Below are 20,089 nucleotides of genomic sequence, written 5' to 3' on the forward strand. Positions count from 1 at the left end.
AGACACCCATTCTAAGGCTTCAAAGAGAACTAAAAAGAATAATAAACTGACGAGCGGGACAACCTTGTGGACCATACCTCTACCTTTCAACCCTTTTTCTTCTTTCTCTTTCCTTTTCTCCACCTTACGATTAAAGCTCATTATCAGAATTTATTTGACCTATATACACTCTACTTGTAAACAATATGTATAGTAGGTATAAATCATTTAAATACCTACAAAAGTAACTAAGGAAATGATATATATCTTTAATTTAGGTTTACGTGAACCCAATGTTTAATATTTGAAATTTCATGATATTTACCTATATAAACCCTACTGTAAAACAATGAGCTTACTTTATAGATCCTTGTAAACTTACTTTATGTATCTTTATAACATTGTATACTCAATAAACTTCTTTTGACACGAGGACCACGAGGTAGTACTCCTAGCACATACCTGTCGGCCAGGAGGGCCAGCAGGTGGAACGAAAACGAACCCTAAAACATGGCGTCTGTCCCATAAATACCCTCTCCCAGAATGCAACTCGGAGGATCACCTCCACCGAGTTATCTCCAGGACAGAGGAGCACTCATACGCTTCAACGTGTTGCCTTTCCAACACGACCCATGATGACAACGACACCTACAGGCACAGTGTGAAACTACTTGCAACTCAGCCAAGCTGGAACAGAGGCAAATCTGACTATGTATAAACAGATAACCCACTAAATTTACCTATAAGCAGTAGATTGAAAATCTACCAGCGCTACATATATATACAGTGGGGACGGAAAGTATTCAGACCCCCTTAAATTTTTCACTCTTTGTTATATTGCAGCCATTTGCTAAAATCATTTAAGTTCATTTTTTTTCCTCATTAATGTACACACAGCACCCCGTATTGACAGAAAAACAGAACTGTTGACATTTTTGCAGATTTATTAAAAAAGAAAAACTGAAATATCACATGGTCCTAAGTATTCAGACCTTTTGCTGTGACACTCATATATTTAACTCAGGTGCTGTCCATTTCTTCTGATCATCCTTGAGATGGTTCTACACCTTCATTTGAGTCCAGCTGTGTTTGATTAAACTGATTGGACTTGATTAGGAAAGCCACACACCTGTCTATACAAGACCTTACAGCTCACAGTGCATGTCAGAGCAAATGAGAATCATGAGGTCAAAGGAACTGCCTGAAGAGCTCAGAGACAGAATTGTGGCAAAGCACAGATCTGGCCAAGGTTGCAAAAAAATTTCTGCTGCACTTAAGGTTCCTAAGAGCACAGTGCCCTAGAAAATACAGGCTCCCAATCACAAAATGTTAAATTAACCTTAGATATCTAAGTGAAGAGCAGAGCACAAACCAACTGAGTTTTGAGACTTCATATTGAATATTATGAGGGTCCCATCCCCTCTTACCTTTTTTAACCTCTTGCTGACCATATACTGTATATATACTGTGGCTCTCCTGTGGAGGATCACATACCTGTACGTGATCCTGCACTTCCGGGTCCGGGGCAGGCATGCCCGCCGCCAGTGACCCGATCCCACTGTAATTGGACACATTTGAAGCCAATCAGCAGGTCCAGCAGACTCTATGTCCGCTGGGACCCGCCAATCGTTTGGGACAGAAGCAAAATGGCGGTCTGCGCATGTAAACAAGGTAGACTGCCGATCTGCCAGTAGGGAAGGTAGTTATCCTGTGTTTATGCAAGCAGGGACCTGGATCTCTGCCTTCCTATAGTACAAGTACTTCCCCCACAGTGAGTAAGCACATTTTAGGCACACATTTAACCATTTGATTGCCCCTGATGTTAACCCCTTCCCAGCCAGTGTCATTAGTACAGTGACAGTGCATATTTTTATCACTGATCACTGTATTAGTGTCACTTGTCTCCAAAAAAAGTGCCAAAAGTGTCACTTAGTGTCCAATTTGTCTGCTTCAATATCGCAGTCCCGCTGTAAGTTGCAGATCGCCACCATTATTATAAAAAAATAAATTCCATAAATACATCCCATAGTTTATAGGCACTATAACTTTTGCGCAAACCGATCAATATACACTTATTGTTTTTTTTTTTTACCAAAAATATGTAGCAGAATACATATTGGGCTAAATTGATGAAGAAATTTGATTTTTTACATTTTTTTGTTTATTGGGTATGTTTTATAGCAGAAAGTAACAAATATCTTTTTTTTTTTTTTATTTCAAAATGGTCACTCTTTTTTGGTTTATAGTGTAAAAAAATAAAAAAACGCAGAGGTGATCAAATACCACCAAAAGAAAGCTCTATTTGTGGGAAAGGAAAAAGGACATCAGTTTTATTTGGGTACAGCGTCGCCTGACCATGCGATTGTCAGTGGAAGTGGTTAAGACGTACAATGTCCTAATTACCAGTTACCAGCTTCAGTTAAGTTGTCTATAGATTAAAGTATGTAATAATTGATTTTGTTCTTATTTTAACAGGCCAGTTCCAGATCCAAGCCCATAGGACAGATAAACATTATATATTTGTATTGTACCATTTTAGTATTGTTTTTGTAAATGTTCTCTTTCATATTATTATAAATGTTTTTTTTTTATGTTTTGTTAAATGTTCAATGTAATAATAAAAAATAACTGTTTGTAAGATGTAATATAGTGTTATATATGGATTTTATTCAAATATTTTGTAGCACACCCCCTAAGGAGCTGCAAGTAGAAAGGGATCCCCCACCCTGCACATTCAGGCGCAGCGCATTTTTCAAAGCACACTTGAGTCAGGAAACAGTCCAGTGCTTTATTTTTGCTTTTGATTTTTTTTTCGTTTTATTGAGGGGAATAAACTTGGATGCCCACTTGACTTGTCTTCAGGGACACCTAAATATATACTGTCTCTATGTACAATTTCTATATACACCCCACTTCTGCCTCCTGCACAAACTTGCTTGCAGAACAAAAATCACCGATCCAGCTGGAACACTGTTTGGGTGCGATCTGACAGGGCACTCTGTCAGATGTAGCAAAAGCCCATTACAAGCAGGGGCCGTGTGCCGCTTTGGTGTGTAGATAAGTATAGACAAAGTGCTCATTGGCTCCTGATGTCCTCACACTTGCTCCCATGCATCCAGGAAGGATTCCTCCATGTGTTGTAGAGGGTCCCCCCAGTACCCAAGCCCCAGAACCGAGGTCACCGCCCCTGACTAGGGAGCTATCCTCAAGGATCCGCCGACAGCCTCCTTAGCATTTTATGTCTCCAGCTTCCACCTGAACTCTGCTGCCCCTGCTGGGCTGACTCTGAGTATTTATGAGGTGGCCTGCCCCCTGCAAACCCATCCTGTTGTAAATTGTCAGGGCCCTCATAAATACTCCAAGCAGTTCCTCCTAACATTCCTCCCATTCTTCTGGGAGTTTTTCAAAAGTTCCAGAAAGGGGAGGTACGAGAGATGCTGCCTGCTGAGTCATCCCAGCCTCCCTGAGTCACTCACCCTGACCCAGATTCAAAACACACAGGCTTTGCTGCCTGCCAAGCCTGAATTTATCTACACAACATAAAAAAAAACTATTTACACTTCTAGGACACTAGAGGGCGCTACAGTTTTATTTAGATCAGTTTGGCCTTTAAAGTGGTTCTTAACCCACTCATTGAACCAAAAAAGCCCCTCTAATTGGGACTTTCTAGGACATCCACAACTGACATAATAAGTAAAAAGTATATTTTATTTGGAACAGATTAAAAGATAATTACATAAACCGGATGTAAAATCAGACGCAGTTTCATCTGAGACCCTGGGGCCATTTTTGTCTTCATCCAAGTTGTATTCTGACTGTTTCAACAGCTCTCTGTCATGTAAACTGCATCTGATTTTATATCCTGTTTATGTAATTATCTTTAAGGCCGAGTTCACACCTATGCATATTTTTCCCCACATCCAATTCACATGGTAGGAGATTGTGACCAGCTCTCTATGGAGCTGGTTCACATATCTCCGCTGCGGCTCTGGTGCGAATTTGCACAGGAGCCCTGTGCGTCTGTTGGTTCCTTTCAAGTCCAAAATCAGCCCAAAATTCAGGCTGAAATCTCGGACCTGAAACGGTGAATGAGGATACACCAGACCCCTGCTGTTAGCTACATGTGGCAATAGTGTGAACCCAGCCTTAATCTGTTCCAAATAAAATATACTTTTTACTTATCATGTCAGTAGAAACTCCCAATTAAAGTTTTTTTTTGGTTTTGTGCACTATACTAGGGATGTGGGCTTTCCACTTCTCCCCTTAGCAATAAATCTCCTAATTAACCACTCATTTAACTTGATAGAATCCTGTGTGTTTGGTAATGCTGTGTGCTCCTGTCTCTATGATTTATAAAATAAAATGCAGTATATACCGTATTTCAGAGGGCCGTTCGGCCAGCTCTCTCCTCTCCCCATCTGACAGCTGCAGCAGGCAGGGCCGAGATTCCTCCGCTGACCTCAAGAATCTTGGCCCTGCCTGCTGCAGCTGTCAGATGGGGAGAGGAGAGAGCTGGCCGAACAGCGCTCTGAAATACGGTATATACTGCATTTTATTTCATAAATCACAGAGACAGGAGCACAGAGCATTACCAAACACACAGCATTCGATAAGTTCTTTCAACAGCAGGAGGGGAGGCGGGCACTTGACACAGAGCAGACAGGTGGGGGAGAGGACAGAGGAGAGACAGGAGAGCTTCTGATGGAGTCATGTAAACTGACCACAGTGTCAGGGCTCAGCAGCCATGATATACTGTGGTCAGTATACAGAGGGGAGGGCAGAAACTGACAGGATCAGCCAGGTACTTCAGGTGTTACAGGGGGCCAAATGACACAGCACAAGCACTGTGCTGTATAACATGCTTTAAGGGAACAGGATCTTTTTTTTTCTTTTTTAGGGTAATAAATGCTTTAATGCACTATTCAGTGAATTGAGGTAAATTATTAGGGAAATGGTAAAATTTAGGCCAAAAAAGCTTAACTAGAAATATTTGAATGGGAGATTCTTTTTCTACTTTAGCCACTTTGGCTTAGATTTTTGCAATTCTCCTGACAATTCACCTCTCTTCACTTTTTAGTGAATAGACCCTATAAAAACTAAGACTTATGTAACTCTTGCTATAGACTTGCGGGGCTCTTGCTATAGACTTGCGGGGCTCTTGCTATAGACTTGCAGCAATCTTGCTATAGACTTGCAGCAATCTTGATATAGACTTGCAGAGCTCTTGCTGTAGACTCACCACTGCAACTTTGCTTGTCACGCAAGTTTGCTACAAATTGGAAAAGTGTCAATTAGAACTTGTGCTTCAAGTGCACAACCAGTGAAAATGTGCAGCAAGCTAACAAGACTGATGCCCCGTACACACGGTCGGATTTTCCGATGGAAAATGTCCTATCGGAGCGTGTTGTCGGAAATTCCGACCGTGTGTGGGCTCCATCGGACATTTTCCATCGGATTTTCCGACACACAAAGTTGGAGAGCAGGAGATAAAATTTTCCGACAACAAAATTCGTTGTCGGAAATTCCGATCGTGTGTACACAAATCCGACGGACAAAGTGCCACGCATGCTCAGAATAAATAAAGAGATGAAAGCTATTGGCCACTGCCCCGTTTATAGTCCCGACGTACGTGTTTTACGTCACCGCGTTTAGAACGATCGGATTTTCCGAGAACTTTGTGTGACCGTGTGTATGCAAGACAAGTTTGAGCCAACATCCGTCGGAAAAAATCCTAGGATTTTGTTGTCGGAATGTCCGAACAAAGTCCGACCGTGTGTACGGGGCATGAGATTTCAACACTGCCACAAATTTGTGGCAAGTTATCCTTGCTATCTGGGATTTATGCTAACAGCTTCTGAATGTACTAGCCATAGTGGGCAGATGTGCCTAGGTCCTTGGATGGTTTGTCTTATTCTTATTCTGTCTACAGTTTCCAATTGGGGCTATAGCTAGAGATGGGGCTCTTACCTGGTATCTAGTGTTTTATAATTAATTTAGGAAAAATTTCATGCCAAATCTTTCAAATGCAAATAAATGCAATAACATACCTCCTTGCATCCAGTCTGTGCATAGAGTATGACCATTTGCTGACTTGACAAAATCCACAGGCACCCTTAAAAGTTGTTGTAAAGTCTAATGGCTTTTCACCTTAATGCATTCTATGCATTAAGGTGAAAAACCTTCTGTGCATCAGCTGCCCCCCAAACCCCTCTGTTTCTTACCCGAACCAGATCGTTCCAGGGATAAGCACGAGCCCAGCAGCTCCAGCTCTGTCTCAGGTCCCCATTGGATAGATTGATATCAGCAGGAGCCATTGGTGGGGCCAAGTCCTGTTGTCTGCAGGGCCGTCTTTTCGCATGGGCATGCTGGGCAGTTGCCCGGGGGCCCCACCTGCCCAGTGACCCCAGCCAGGGCTGGACTGGCCTACCGGGATACCGGGAAATTCCCCAGTAGACCGCCTGCCCTGGGGCCTCTTTGAGTTGCAGCTGCAGCGCTCCGCTCTTTCACTCTCTCCTCCTGTGTATCACGGAGCTGGCTGGGTCTGTGTTCGGCGGCCGCGCTGTAACAAGGTCCCACCCCCCCTAGGCCGGGTCGTGTAATAGTAGATTGAATCAATGTTCCGCCTATCACACGAGCCAGTCTAGGGGGACGGGACCTTGTTACAGCGCGGCCGCCAAACACAGACCCAGCCAGCTCCGTGATACATAGGAGGAGATGCCCGCTGTGTATGTGTTACCAGGCGATGCTGAGTCTGTATTAATTGGCACAGTGATGCTGCATTCATGGGCACAGTGATGCTGCTTTCATGGGCACAGTGAGGGTGCAATTGTGGGCACAGTGAGACTGCATTCATGGGCACAATGAGGCTGTAATGGTGGGTACAGTAAGGGTGCAATGGTGGGCACAGTGAAGCTGCAAAGGTGGGCACAGTGAGGCTGTATTCAAGGGCACAGTGAGGCTGCAATGGTGGGCACAGTGAGGCTGCATTCATGGGCACATTGAGGCTGCAATGGTGGGTACATTGAGGCTGCATTCACGGGCACAGTGATGCTGCATTCACGGGCACAGTGAGGCTGCAATGGTGAGCACAGTGAGGCTTCATTCATAGACACAGTGAGGCTGCATTTGATAGGCACAGTGAGGCTGCATTCACAGGCACAGTGAGGCTGCATTCATGGGCACAGTAAAGCTGCATTTGATGGGCAATCGTGCGTGATTGTGTAGACAGGGCCCCTGCACTGGGGCCCTGTATTTCCCGGGGGCCTATAATGATCTTAAGATGGCACTGGCTGTCTGTGTCAATGGACACAGCAGCGGGACTCGTGAGCGCGCCGTATGGGTTCCCCCCATGGAGAGCGGCTCTCCGTGGGGGAACCCAATGAAGAGGAGGAGCCAGGAGCCCTGCCAGGGCACCCCAGAATAGGGGGACCAGGGCTGCTCTGTGGAAAACCCTTAAACAGAGCAGCTAAGTATGACATGTTTGTTACTTAAAAAAAACAAAACCTTTACAATCACTTTAAAGCTTCAACAAAATGTTAAAGCGGTATTAAACCCAAAAGCAAACATTGCTTATATTGCAGCTTACCAATTCTTACATCTGGTGTCTGCATACATTTCTTTTAAAGGCTTTCTTTCCTTTATTTTTACCTGGTGATCTTGCCAATAAGTCTGTTGTTTTTCAAGAGAACAAGCTGTCCTACAGATGTAGCAGCTACGAGTGTTGAGAAAGGCCATTTACTACTGATGTGGATGCTTTCAATGATCAGTTTTTATTTATTCATATAAAACCTTTATCCCAAAAGGAAAAAAAAACACAATTGTTTTAACTGCTTGTGTAACTACAGTGTGAGCTGGTGTTTGTCTTTCATTTGTTAGTCTAATCTAAATCTGCTAGTGCATCTAACACTCCCATCCACCTAGATTGACAATGTTGCTGCCCAAATGTGCCCCCTGTGCTCCTTCTTCCAGAGTTGGGTCACTTTAATACAGGTGTGTTACTGGCCAGATCATCAGGTGAAAATAGAGGGAAAAAAGCCTAATCTGATGAATGGGAAGCATTACATTTTTTGTTTTAGGTTTAAAACCGCTTTAAAGTTAAACCTAGTGCAAGTTTACTTCAGATAAGTGTAGTACATACTGTAGGATGTTTTTCTAGCCTTTTGAGGTGTAATGCCCCGTACACACGATCGGACTCAGTGGATTTTTGTTCGAAGGCTGTTGGTTCCAACTTGTCTTGCATACACACGGTCACGCAAATGTTGGCCAAGAATTACAAACGTAGTGACGTACAAGACGTACGTGATATCTCCATTACAAACGCTAGTTTTACAAGACCGAGCGCTTCCGGCTCCTACTTGTTTCTGAGCATGCGTGGAATTTTGTGCAATGGACTTGTGTACACACGATCAGAAAGTCCGACAACAAACATGTGTTTGCGGAAAATTTGAGAACCTGCTAGCCAACATTTGTTGGTGGAAAGTCTGACAACAAATGTCCAATGGAGCATACACACGGTCGGACTTACCGCCAACAAGCTCACATCCAACATTTCCCATCGGAAAATCCGATCGTGTGTATGCGGCATAAGAAAACAATGAGATACCGAAACCCATTATTTAGCTGGAAAGTAGAACTAAACTGAACAGTAGAGTGAAGGGCTGGGAGTGTCTAGATGGAGACTGTAATAACTAGCACCAAACAGGAGGGGGAGATAGAAATAAACAAGAGAAAAGACAGGCTGCTGTTGCAGCACAGTTAATATGTTTGAAATGCCTGAAAATTAGAAGTCTTTGTATGTTAGCCAGTCACAAACAATTTCATTAAATGTAATGAGCAAGGTTAAGTTTGCATTGGCATTAAAAGCCGGCATTGAGAGGTGTTAAAAACACCCCTCAAACACCTATGCACATGATACTATAGACAGCACACACTATCAAAACATAAAGCAGTAGTGTCGCTTCAAAATTGAAGCCTCATGTTAAATCAAGAGGGGTTTGAAGACTTTCAACTTCTCCCATCCAAGTCTATGGTAACGCTCAGCAAATGTTCTGGCAGGCGGTTTCGCGGGGCATTAAGATTAGTTCATTTACTGTAATGCAATAGGCATTTGTGTTTAAACGTGCTATAATGCTCATAAAATGCTTCAAAACTGCCCATAGGGCGTTTGGGGAGCATTTTTAACTCATTATTAAGCCTGGGTTCACACTATTACGAACACAGACATCGCATGTGATTCGAACCGTATTGCTGTGCAGATCACAATACGCTGCCTGTGCGATGCAAATTCCATTATACAGTTTGCATGGCTGAACTTGCATTGGATTTGCACGAAAAAGGTGCAGGAACCTTTTTTTTTTTACACACTGGAATCGGATCGCATGGGTGTGAACACCCATGTGATCCAATTCCTGCCTGAATTCACAGTTCGCATTGCGATCCGATCTGGGGGTGTCATTAACTTTGTATTGACACCAACAGCAGTTCGCAGAGGGCAGTGTGAACTTCCTGCGAGGAAGATGCGATGCAGGAACCCGCACTGGAATTGCGCTGGTTACCGCATCACAATAGTGTGAACCCAGGGTAACGCTTCCATATTAAAGCTATAGGAGCGTTTGCTAAAGTGTAAGTCCACCCTAACACTAAAATCCCTGCATCTACAGACATCCACAATCTAAGACTAACCTATCTAGCCCTGTAAAGAAGAAATCACTATACATTTTTTAAGTCGATCTGATTTTCAGCGGCGGAAGCTCTGCAGAGGACACAGCCGACAACGGCTGTGAAATGAATGGGAAGTGACATCACCCATAGACTATGGGGCTTCCGTTGTAGGATGTGTACTCTGCACCCACCTCCACAGTGAAGCCGCAGCTGACAGCTCAACGCGGGATCGGGTCGGATCGGCTTCAAAAAAGGTATGTACTTTATACTCATTTCTTTTTTACAGGGCTAGGTTGGTTAGTGTTAGATTGTGGATGTCCATAGATATAGAGATTTTAGTGTTAGGGTTGACTTCTACTTTAAGCGTTAGAAATTTAGTCAAGTGTGAACAAGCCCTTATAAGAGCAATGTTCCGATAATCATCCTTCTAGTGTTTAACCACTTACCGACCGCCGCATGACGATGTATGTCCAAACTTTGAACGGGGATATCGTTGTTATGGCAGCAGCTAGCTGCCATAACTCCGGTATCCCCGTTTTTGTGCGGCAGCCGGCTTTCAGATAAAAGTGGTCCCTGCAGCGGATTCGCCGCGAGATCACTTTTATCGGTGGTGGGAGAGGGCCCCCCCATCCCGCTGTGATCCGGTGCCCTCCGCCGCTTACCGGAGCCGTCGGTAGCGGCGGAGGCGATCGCATCTGTCTCCGTCCTGTGTCTGGAGACTAGTGAGGCTAAGATGGCGCCCACTCGTCTCCATAACACTGCTGGGCGGAAGCTACGTCAAAACGTCACTTCCGTCCACGCCTCTTAAAGGCACATTTTTTCAAATGTCATTTTTTTAAATGACTTTTTTTTTACCGCATTTTAGTGTAAATATGAGATCTGAGGTCTTTTTGACCCCAGATCTCATATTTAAGAGGTCCTGTCATGCTTTTTTCTATTACAAGGGATGTTTACATTCCTTGTAATAGGAATAAAAGTGAAACCATTTAAAAAAAAAAAAACAGTGTAAAAATAAATAAAATATTGTAAAATAAATAATAAAAATTAAAAAAAAAATTTTTAAAACCCCCTATCCCGACGAGCTCGCACGCAGAAGCGAACGCATACGTGAGTAGCGCCCGCATATGAAAACGGTGGTCAAACCACACATGTGAGGTATCGCCGCGACCGGTAGAGCGAGAGCAATAATTCTAGCCCTAGACCTCCTCTGTACCGCGAAATATGCAACCTGTGGAATTTTTTAAACGTCGCCTATGGAGATTTTTGAGGGTAAAATTTTGACGCCATTCCACAAGTGGGCGCAATTTTCAAGCGTGACATGTTGGGTCTCAGTTTACTTGGCGTAACATTATATTTCACAATATAAAAAAAATTGGGCTAACTTTACTGTTGTCTTATTTTTTTATTCAAAAAAGTGAATTTTTTCCAAAAAAAAGTGCAATTTTAAGACCGCTGCGCAAATGTGCAAAAGTGCAAAAAAAAGTATTGCAATGACCGCCATTTTATTCTCTAGGGTGTTAGAAGAAAAACCATATATAATGTTTGGGGGTTCTAAGTAATTTTCTAGCAAAAAAAAACTGTTTTAAACATGTAAACACCTAAAATCCAAAACGAGGCTGGTCCTTAAGTGGTTAATTTTGGTTTAGCTGTAGTTATAAAACACTGCAGATGCAACAGCAGGGGCATGCACTTGGCTATTCTAAAATTGTGCCTTAAAGTTTTACTTTTATTACATGTATCATTTTCTAATGTATTATTCTATGTAAGAGGTAAATAACATTATTGAGTGGGGTTAAGGCTAATACTTTTGAGAAAAGAAATACTGTAAGCATGCCTGTAATATAAAATACATTTTGATATTTTTTTAATTACTACATCTCTGGCTATTCAGTTTTCACATGCCTGCCAGTACCGCAGCTTTGTAAAATCAGCCAAATGAGTCATCATGACTGAACCCTGGTTCTGTACCAATGTCAAACCAAAGCATCAGTATAAAAACGAATTACGGCATATAAGTCATCACACCTCCAGAATGAGAGTGTAATCCATTTTTCTGTATTGTGGCACTAGCCTTGAATGCACACAGACTGTATACACATTGACTTACACATAGTTACATAGTTAGTCAGGTTGAAAAAAAGATACAGGCCCACCTAGTTCAACCAATAAATACAAATAAATAAATAAATCATACAATCCCATATACACAATCCTTTAGCCAGGGTTGATCCAGAGGAAGGTGAAAAACCCCAACAAAGCATGATCCAATTTGCTACAGCAGGGGAAAACAATTCCTTCCTTATTCCCCCGAGAGGCAGATTTTCCCTGGATCAACTTTACCTACAACTGTTAGAACAGTTATATTATGTACCATAAGGAAATAATCCAGGCCTTTTTTAAAGCAATCTACTGAGCTGATCAGAACCACCTCTGGAGGGAGTCTATTCCACATTTTCACAGCTCTTATGCCCCGTACACAAGGTCTGCTTTTCCGACGGAAAATGTTCGATGGGAGCCTTTTGTCGGAAATTCCGACTGTGTGTAGGCTCCATCAGACAGTTTCCATCGGAACTTCCGTCGCACAAAATTTGAGATCTGGTTCTCAAACAACATCCGTTTGCGTAAATTCTGATCGTGTGTACACAATTTCGATGCACAAAGTGCCACGCATGCTCAGAATAAATTCAGAGATGGAAGCGCTTGGTCTGGTAAAACTACCGTTCGTAATGGAGATAGCACATTCGTCACGCTGCAATTTGTAAAATAGTTTAATGCAGCGCATTCTCTTCTTCTTTAGAATGCTAGAAGAATGAAGTTGTTTAGCTGCTCATATTCACACAGAGTTCTCACAAACTGTTTTCTTTATTATTTCTCGTGATCTCATGAATAATATTAATTTTGTTTTTTGTCACATCTCCATAATAATGTTTTTTTTTTGTGTTTTTTTTTATCAAGATCTGTTTTTTTTTCTAGTGCTCTCCATAATATTATTTCTCATTTTGTGTGTCAAGTTACCACAACACCATTATTATTATTATTATCTTGTATTTTTTTACCTCAAGGAGGTTGGTTGGTGTCCCTTGTTAATCTGACCTTGTATTTTTGAAATGTGCTTGCCTATTCACAAACAAACTGTCCTTTTTGAACTATAACACTTAGCCAAGTATTTGTGAAAAAGAAATAGCCATTAATTCTGGGTCATAACAAAATAAAGAGGAAGGCAACTTTGGAGAAACTGCTGAGATTTGCGAAGCCTTTTACCCCAGGGCACACATCAATTTTTTTACAGTCAAAATTGGTGGCCTGAGGATTCCATATATTAGTGAGCACAATCCGGTCCAGAACTACAAGAGATTAGGAACAGCAGCAGATGACATATCTGTCCCCAGGCTGTGGTCATACAACAGGCTGCATCTTTTGTGAGACCAGACTGAACCCAGGCCATCACTCTCTTGTCTTCCTTAGACGCTTCCTTCCAGGCTGTGGCTCTGGTGTTGGAGTTGTGGCAGGAGGTGGAGGAGGAGGAAGAGGACCTGGAGGAGGACCATGGTTGAACTCACAAACGTGGCTTTGGCTTGTGAACTCGCCCCTCAACCCCTTATTTAGGGCTTGTAACATAACTTCCTCACATAAGAGGCATTGGCCTTCCTCCATTTCCAGCATTTTGCAGGCTGTCATGTAGTCATAGTCCTCTTGAACACTGGGGGGGTTTCTGAGGGCTGCAGTAGCCTTCATAAATAGGCCAATTGCTGCCTCCTCCAGGTTACTCCTCTTCCTGGTACTTTTTTGTGGAAGGCCGAGGGGAGGAACCTGGGCTTCGGGCAGGCTACTGGGCCCGGCCACCTCCTGGCTGCCACTTACCCCCGCCACCTCCTGGCTGCCACTTTCCACGGCCTCTTCCTTGCTGAGACTTTCCTGTGTATGAAAAAGGGACATAGTTTTAGTTTTTAGTTCATCAATCACACACAATTTTCAGCTCATGACTGTTGAAAATTGAATGTTAATAAATAAAGACTATCATTCTGACCCCAGCATTTTTCATTCTTGTCCTAATCATTTGTGGCCATTACTGTCTATTGATATGTAAAACACTTTGTGAAATAAGAAATTAGGTATCAAAACTGACAAACAGAAATATTTTGAAGAATGCTATACCTGACTCAAGCTGGGCTCCTCCACATGTTGCTGCCTGGAAGGCCCAGGTTGGTCATCGTAAGCCTCAGCTGGGGGGGAAGGAAGCCTTGAAGGAAGACTGGAGAGTGCTGGCCTGGGTTCAGTCTGGCCTGCCAGAAAATGCAGTCTGTCATAGTACCACAGCCTGGGTACATAAATGTCATCTGCTGCAACTCCTGATCTCAGGGAATCCTGGACCTTCTTGCGCTCCCTATCATAAGTGCTCTTCATGCCACCAAGTAGGGCCTTCAAATAGGGGATGTCTGCCGTGGGGATCACCGGCTTCACAAATTCCAGCAATTGATCCAGCGCTGCCTTCCTCTTTGGTTTATTATTATAAAACGGGTGGTTTACCTGCCACAGACAGGGCAGCTCCCTGTACATATCAATGAATATGGGGATAAAGTCCTCATCACCAGCACGCTCCCGTGCGCACGCCCGTGCGTGATGTTCCTGTTTGGCACCAAGGTGCCTTTACCAGTGTGTCAGCTGCACTCATGCAGTGCTGTTTCGTCTGCAGCTCTGCACCTGTGTTCCTGTATCTGCCTGCTGTTTGCTATTACTGTTATCAAACCGGCTACGTCTGACTCTTCTGCTATCGCCAATCCGACCCGGCCTGCCTGACTCTGCTATCTCCTTGTGACCTGTTGCCGAACTCCTGCTTGCCTGACTACTCTGTTATTACCCATTTGTAATCATCTGCCTGATCTCCTGCCAAACCGGACTGTCTGACTCTGCCTTTTGCCTGTGCCTTGTGTTGCTGCATCCCGGCCTTCTCATCCAGCTCCAGGTGTTGCTGCTCCAGTATCTCCTACCTGCCAGTCTGCTGATTCTCTTCTGCCTGCCAGCATCTGCAGCTCAACCATCCCTGAAGGATCTCTACTCAGCTCCCGTGCCGGCCTCTGCAAAACCTTCACCAGGCACTCCTACCCACTGTGCTCACGAGACCACTGTTCCCACTCCAGTGGCTCCTGAACCAGCGTTGTAAGAGGGGTCTTCTCCTATCAACTACCAGGTACCTAACAGTACGAACAGCCATGACTGAGCAGGAGAGACCTCCCCTATAAAGGAGATTTGCACGCATCCTGCGGCTCTCACTCAGGCCGTGAAGACCCTGCAGGATAGCTACACCAGATAAAAGAGACAAGTTCTGAACCTTACTGGTCCTGGTAACGTGGCTTCCGCCTCAGCGGCCGCCCCAATGCAGACTGTCTCGTCTCTCTCTGTTGTAATGCTTCCACCTGAGCCAAGGGTCCCCATTCCTGAAAGGTTTTCTGGGGACCGAACCAAGTTTCGAGCTTTTAGCAGCGCCTGTCAGCTTTACTTTGCCCTGCAACCCCGGACCTTTTCTCTTGAGGCCACTAAGGTGGAGTTTGTGATAACCCTCTTACAAGGAGAACCTCAGACCTGGGCTCACCGTCTACTTGAAACAGACTCAGTACAGATCCAGTCCTTGTCTTCCTTCTTCGAGGCTATGGCTCAGCTTTATGAAGATCCTCAGCGGACTGCTACAGCTGAGTCAGCTCTGTTCGCGCTCCAGCAAGGCCGCAGACCGGCCGAGGACTACATCACAGACTTCAGACACTGGAGCGTGGACACTCAATGAAACAATGCAGCCTTACGCCATCAATTCCACATGGGCCTGTCCGAGGGTCTGAAAGATGAGCTTGCTCGGGTTGGTATGCCTGATAGAACTAGTCTAACAATGCAGACACTGTTTTGGCATCTCCCAAATGCACCTTGGTTATCAAGCTTCTATAGGATAAATATTTTATTGCATTTTATGATCGAGAGTGCAGGAACATGAAGGGGAATCTCATATTTATGTACAGGTTTATATATTTTTGTTATATTGATGTTACGTTTCATATTTTTTTGCTTTTCCCCTTCTTTAGAGATTTGTCCACGGGTTAACTCTGCGGCACATTACAATGTATTTGTGGATCGCATGTATTTAGTAGGATTTATTAGAATATTTGATACAAATTATTGCAATCCTAAAACCAGAATTTTATTAAAATGTTAGAGTTCTTTTAACTATACACGTTTTCTTACTAGCAATTCACGCTTTCTGGGTCTCCGAAGGTTAAACATGTAATAGGGGTGGAGCTCTTTTTTCTTTCCTTTTTTTTCTTTTTGCCTTTTACTCTCTGTCAGGTGTTTTAGGTGTTTGTAATTGCTTACCTGCTATATATTCATGTTTAACAGCCTTCAACTTAGCTATGACTAAGCATCAGTTGATGTGAAATGCGTTAGCAGCTATCCCACATTTTCTACTTGTGATGTGACCTGTTTTGCATTTATTTTTTATTACAATAAATGTGCTTTTTTCTACACGGAAGTGCGGCCGTCCAGATTTTTCTTCCTTGTTTTCCAAGATTTGTGCAGAGCCAGCACCTGTGAGGCTGAGTGAGGGCGTTTACTACCAGAGAGGAGTAAGTGTCCTGTGAGTGGATTTTTTTTTCTTCTCCAAGGAGAACCTCAGACCTGGGCTCACCGTCTACTTGAAACAGACTCAGTACAGATCCAGTCCTTGCCTTCCTTCTTTGAGGCTATGGCTCAGCTTTATGAAGATCCTCAGCAGACTGCTACAGCCGAGTCAGCTCTGTTCGCGCTCCAGCAAGGCCGCAGACCGGCCGAGGACTATGTCACGGACTTCAGACGCTGGAGCGCGGACACTCAATGAAACAATGCAGCTTTACGCCATCAATTCCGCATGGGCCTGTCCGAGGGTCTGAAGGATGAGCTTGCTCGGGTTGGTATGCCTGATACCCTTGAGGATCTTATCAACCTGATGATTCAGATTGATCGTCGCCTCCGTGAACGTCGGTCTGAACGTTCTTCCCAGCAGACCCGCCCAGTGTGGATGACCACAAGAGTTCCAGCTCCTGCTTCCCGTTACTCACCCCCAACCCGCTCGAACCCGGTCACCTCAACATCTGATGCCCCCGAACCCATGCAGCTAGGGCTGATGCGATCTACCTTGTCTCCAGAAGAACGAGCATGCCGCCGCCAGCTAAATCTCTGCCTTTACTGTGGTGGAGTAGGCCACTATGTGCACAGCTGCCCGGCTAAGACCCGTAAGTGTCCACTTTCTGTTCCTGCCAGTTTGTCTGCTTTGACCGCTAATGCAACCCAATTTGCTCTCCCTCTTTCGTTACAGCTCCAGGGAAGGACAATTCAAGTCAACACTATCATTGACTCTGGGGCATGCAGTTTCTTTATAGACTCTGTCTTTGCCACCCAACAAGATATTTCCCTTCAGGACAAGACGCATAAACTTTCGGTTTTCTTGGCTGATAGGTCCCACATTAAATCTGGGCAAGTCTCTCAGGAAACCCTTCCTCTGCCTGTCACCAGTTCTTCTCAGCATAAAGAAATTCTAACTTTGGACGTCATCTCTTCCCCACTATTCCCGATTATTCTGGGCATGCCCTGGCTCCAGGCCCATAACCCTCACGTCAATTGGACTACCGGCGAGGTTACGTTTTTGTCTTCCTATTGTCAAGTACATTGCTTACATAAACTCTCCAGACCTCCAGCCACCTTACTATGCATGGACATAGATCAGGACTTACTTCAAACCATACTGGAGCCCTATCAGGAGTTTGTTGATGTGTTCAGTAAAAAGGGAGCAGACTCCCTGCCACCCCATCGCCCTTACGATTGCCCAATTGAGCTTCTTCCTGGGGCCGAAATCCCTTTCGAGCGCATCTTTCCCTTATCTGAAAAAGAGCAAGAAGCACTAAAGTTGTATATTAACGAGAATCTGGAAAAAGGATTTATTCGCCCCTCTACCTCCCCAGCTGGTGCCGGAAAATTTTTTGTCTTTAAAAAAGATCAGACCCTTCGTCCATATGTGGACTATCGGAAGCTAAACAAAATCACGGTTAAGAACCACTACCCGTTGCCCTTGATACCTGAACTGTTTCAAAAGTTGAGATCTGCTGTCATCTTTACCAAGCTGGATTTAAGAGGAGCCTTCAACCTGGTCCGCATTCAGGCCGGGGATGAATGGAAGACGGCTTTCCGGACTCGTTTTGGGCATTATGAGTACTTAGTCATTCCCTTTGGCCTATGTAACGCTCCTGCCACATTTCAGCATCTTATCAACGACGTATTCAGAGACTTTCTAGACATCTTTGTAATCGTCTATTTAGACAATATTTTGATATTCTCTGGGTCACTTAATCAACACCGGAAACATGTTCGCAGAGTCTTGGGCCGTCTTCGTCTGCACGGATTATACGCAAAAGCAGAGAAATGCGAATTTGAGCAAAAGGACATTCAGTTTTTGGGATTAGTGATCTCCCTGACCGGAATCAAAATGGATCCTCAGAAGGTATCGCAATGCTAGACTGGCCAGTTCCCTTTGATAAGAAGGGAGTACAACGCTTCATAGGGTTCGCAAATTTTTACAGAAAATTAATCAAGGGGTTTTCCGCCATAATCTCACCCATTACGCAATTAACCAAACAGAACTGTCGTTTTCACTGGGGCCCGGGGCCCAGGACGCCTTTGAAAAACTTAAAAGGCGTTTCAGCCCCAATTCTCAGTCATCCTGACCCGTCTTTACCTTTTATCCTGGAAGTTGATGCTTCCAAAGTGGCCGTGGGAGCAGTCATCTCACAGCGGCAGGGCAACAAAGACCTAATGCGCCCCGTGGGATTTTTCTCTCGAAAACTCTCTCCGGCTGAACGGAATTATGACGTAGGTGATCGGGAACTACTCGCTAACAGAGGTATCTGTTAGAGGGCGCTGTCCATCCGGTATTAATATATACCGACCACAAAAAATTAAAATACTTGAGATCTGCCAAACTATTGAAACCTCGACAAGCCCGTTGGGCCTTATTCTTTCCACGTTTTTGTTTCCATATCACATACCGGCCAGGAACAAAGAATATCGAACCAGACGCGTTGTCACGCATGTTCGACAACCCTAAAGACTTATCTGTACCTGATACCATTTTGCCTGCAAACAACTTTTTACTCCTTCAGACGGATCTTCTGTCCCTGATCAGGGAGGCATCCCCAGATTCTTCAAGCCTCCAGGGAATCACCTTAACACCTCAAGATGGGTTATTGTGGAGAGGAAGCCAAATCTTTGTTCTGGAAAATGTTCGAGTCAAGGTGCTAACTCTACTTCACGACCATCCACTTGCAGGACATTTTGGGGTCCGTAAAACTCTTGAACTCGTGCAACGCACGTTCCGGTGGCCTAATTTGAAGGAGTTCTGCAGGAAGTATTTCAGTTCTTTCCCTGTCTGCATCCAGAATAGGACCACAAGAAACCGAGCCTGGGGACTGCTAAGACCTCTACCAGTACCCGACAGACCCTGGAGGATAATAGCAATGGACTTCATAGTCGAACTACCATGCTCAGAAGGGTGTTCAGCTATCTTTGTGGTCGTCGACCGCCTGTCTAAAATGGCTGATTTTGTACCCTTGAAGGGAACACCTTCTGCTGTGGAAACGGCCCACATATTCATTAAAGAGATCGTCAGGCTGCACGGAGTCCCTGCAAATATAGTGTCTGACAGGGGGGTGCAGTTCACCTCACGCTTTTGGAGGGCCCTGTGTGAGATTTTGAAAATCGAACTAGCTCTGTCCTCAGCATATCACCCCCAAACTAACGGGCAAACAGGACAAATCAGACTCTAGAGCAGGGGTCTCAAACTGGTGGCCCTCCAGCTGTTGTGAAACTACAAGTCCCATCATGCCTCTGTCTGTGGGAGTCAAGTTTATAACTGTCAGCCTTGCAATGCCTCATGGGACTTGTAGTTTGGCAACAGCTGGAGGGCCGCCAGTTTGAGACCCCTGCTCTAGAGCAATACATTAGATGTTTTACATCTTTTGTACAGGATGATTGGGTGTCCCTGCTGCCCCTAGCAGAATTTGCATATAATAATGCTAGCCATTCTGCCACTGGTCAGTCCCCCTTTTTTGCCAATTATGGTTTTCATTTATCCTTTTTACCTGATTTTCTTCCAGAATCCTCAGTTCCAGCAGTCCAGGACACATTGCAGTTTCTCAGCCACAATAACCGGGTATTACAGGAGGCGGTATTAAGTTGACTTGTCCTTCCAAGAAGTTTGCACCTAAGTTTATTGGTCCTTTTTCGGTTAAAAGGAAAATCAATGAAGTGTCTTATGAACTATGTCTGCCTGATTCCCTTAAAATTCATCCAGTGTTTCATGCAGGGGCGTTGCCAGGTGGCAAAAAGACCAGGGGCTTCAGCCCGAAGTCAGAGCCTGGCATCGGGGGGAGGGGTTGTA

This window comes from Aquarana catesbeiana, linkage group LG07, assembly GCF_042186555.1.
Source record: "Aquarana catesbeiana isolate 2022-GZ linkage group LG07, ASM4218655v1, whole genome shotgun sequence".
NCBI classification, from domain to species: Eukaryota; Metazoa; Chordata; class Amphibia; order Anura; family Ranidae; genus Aquarana; species Aquarana catesbeiana.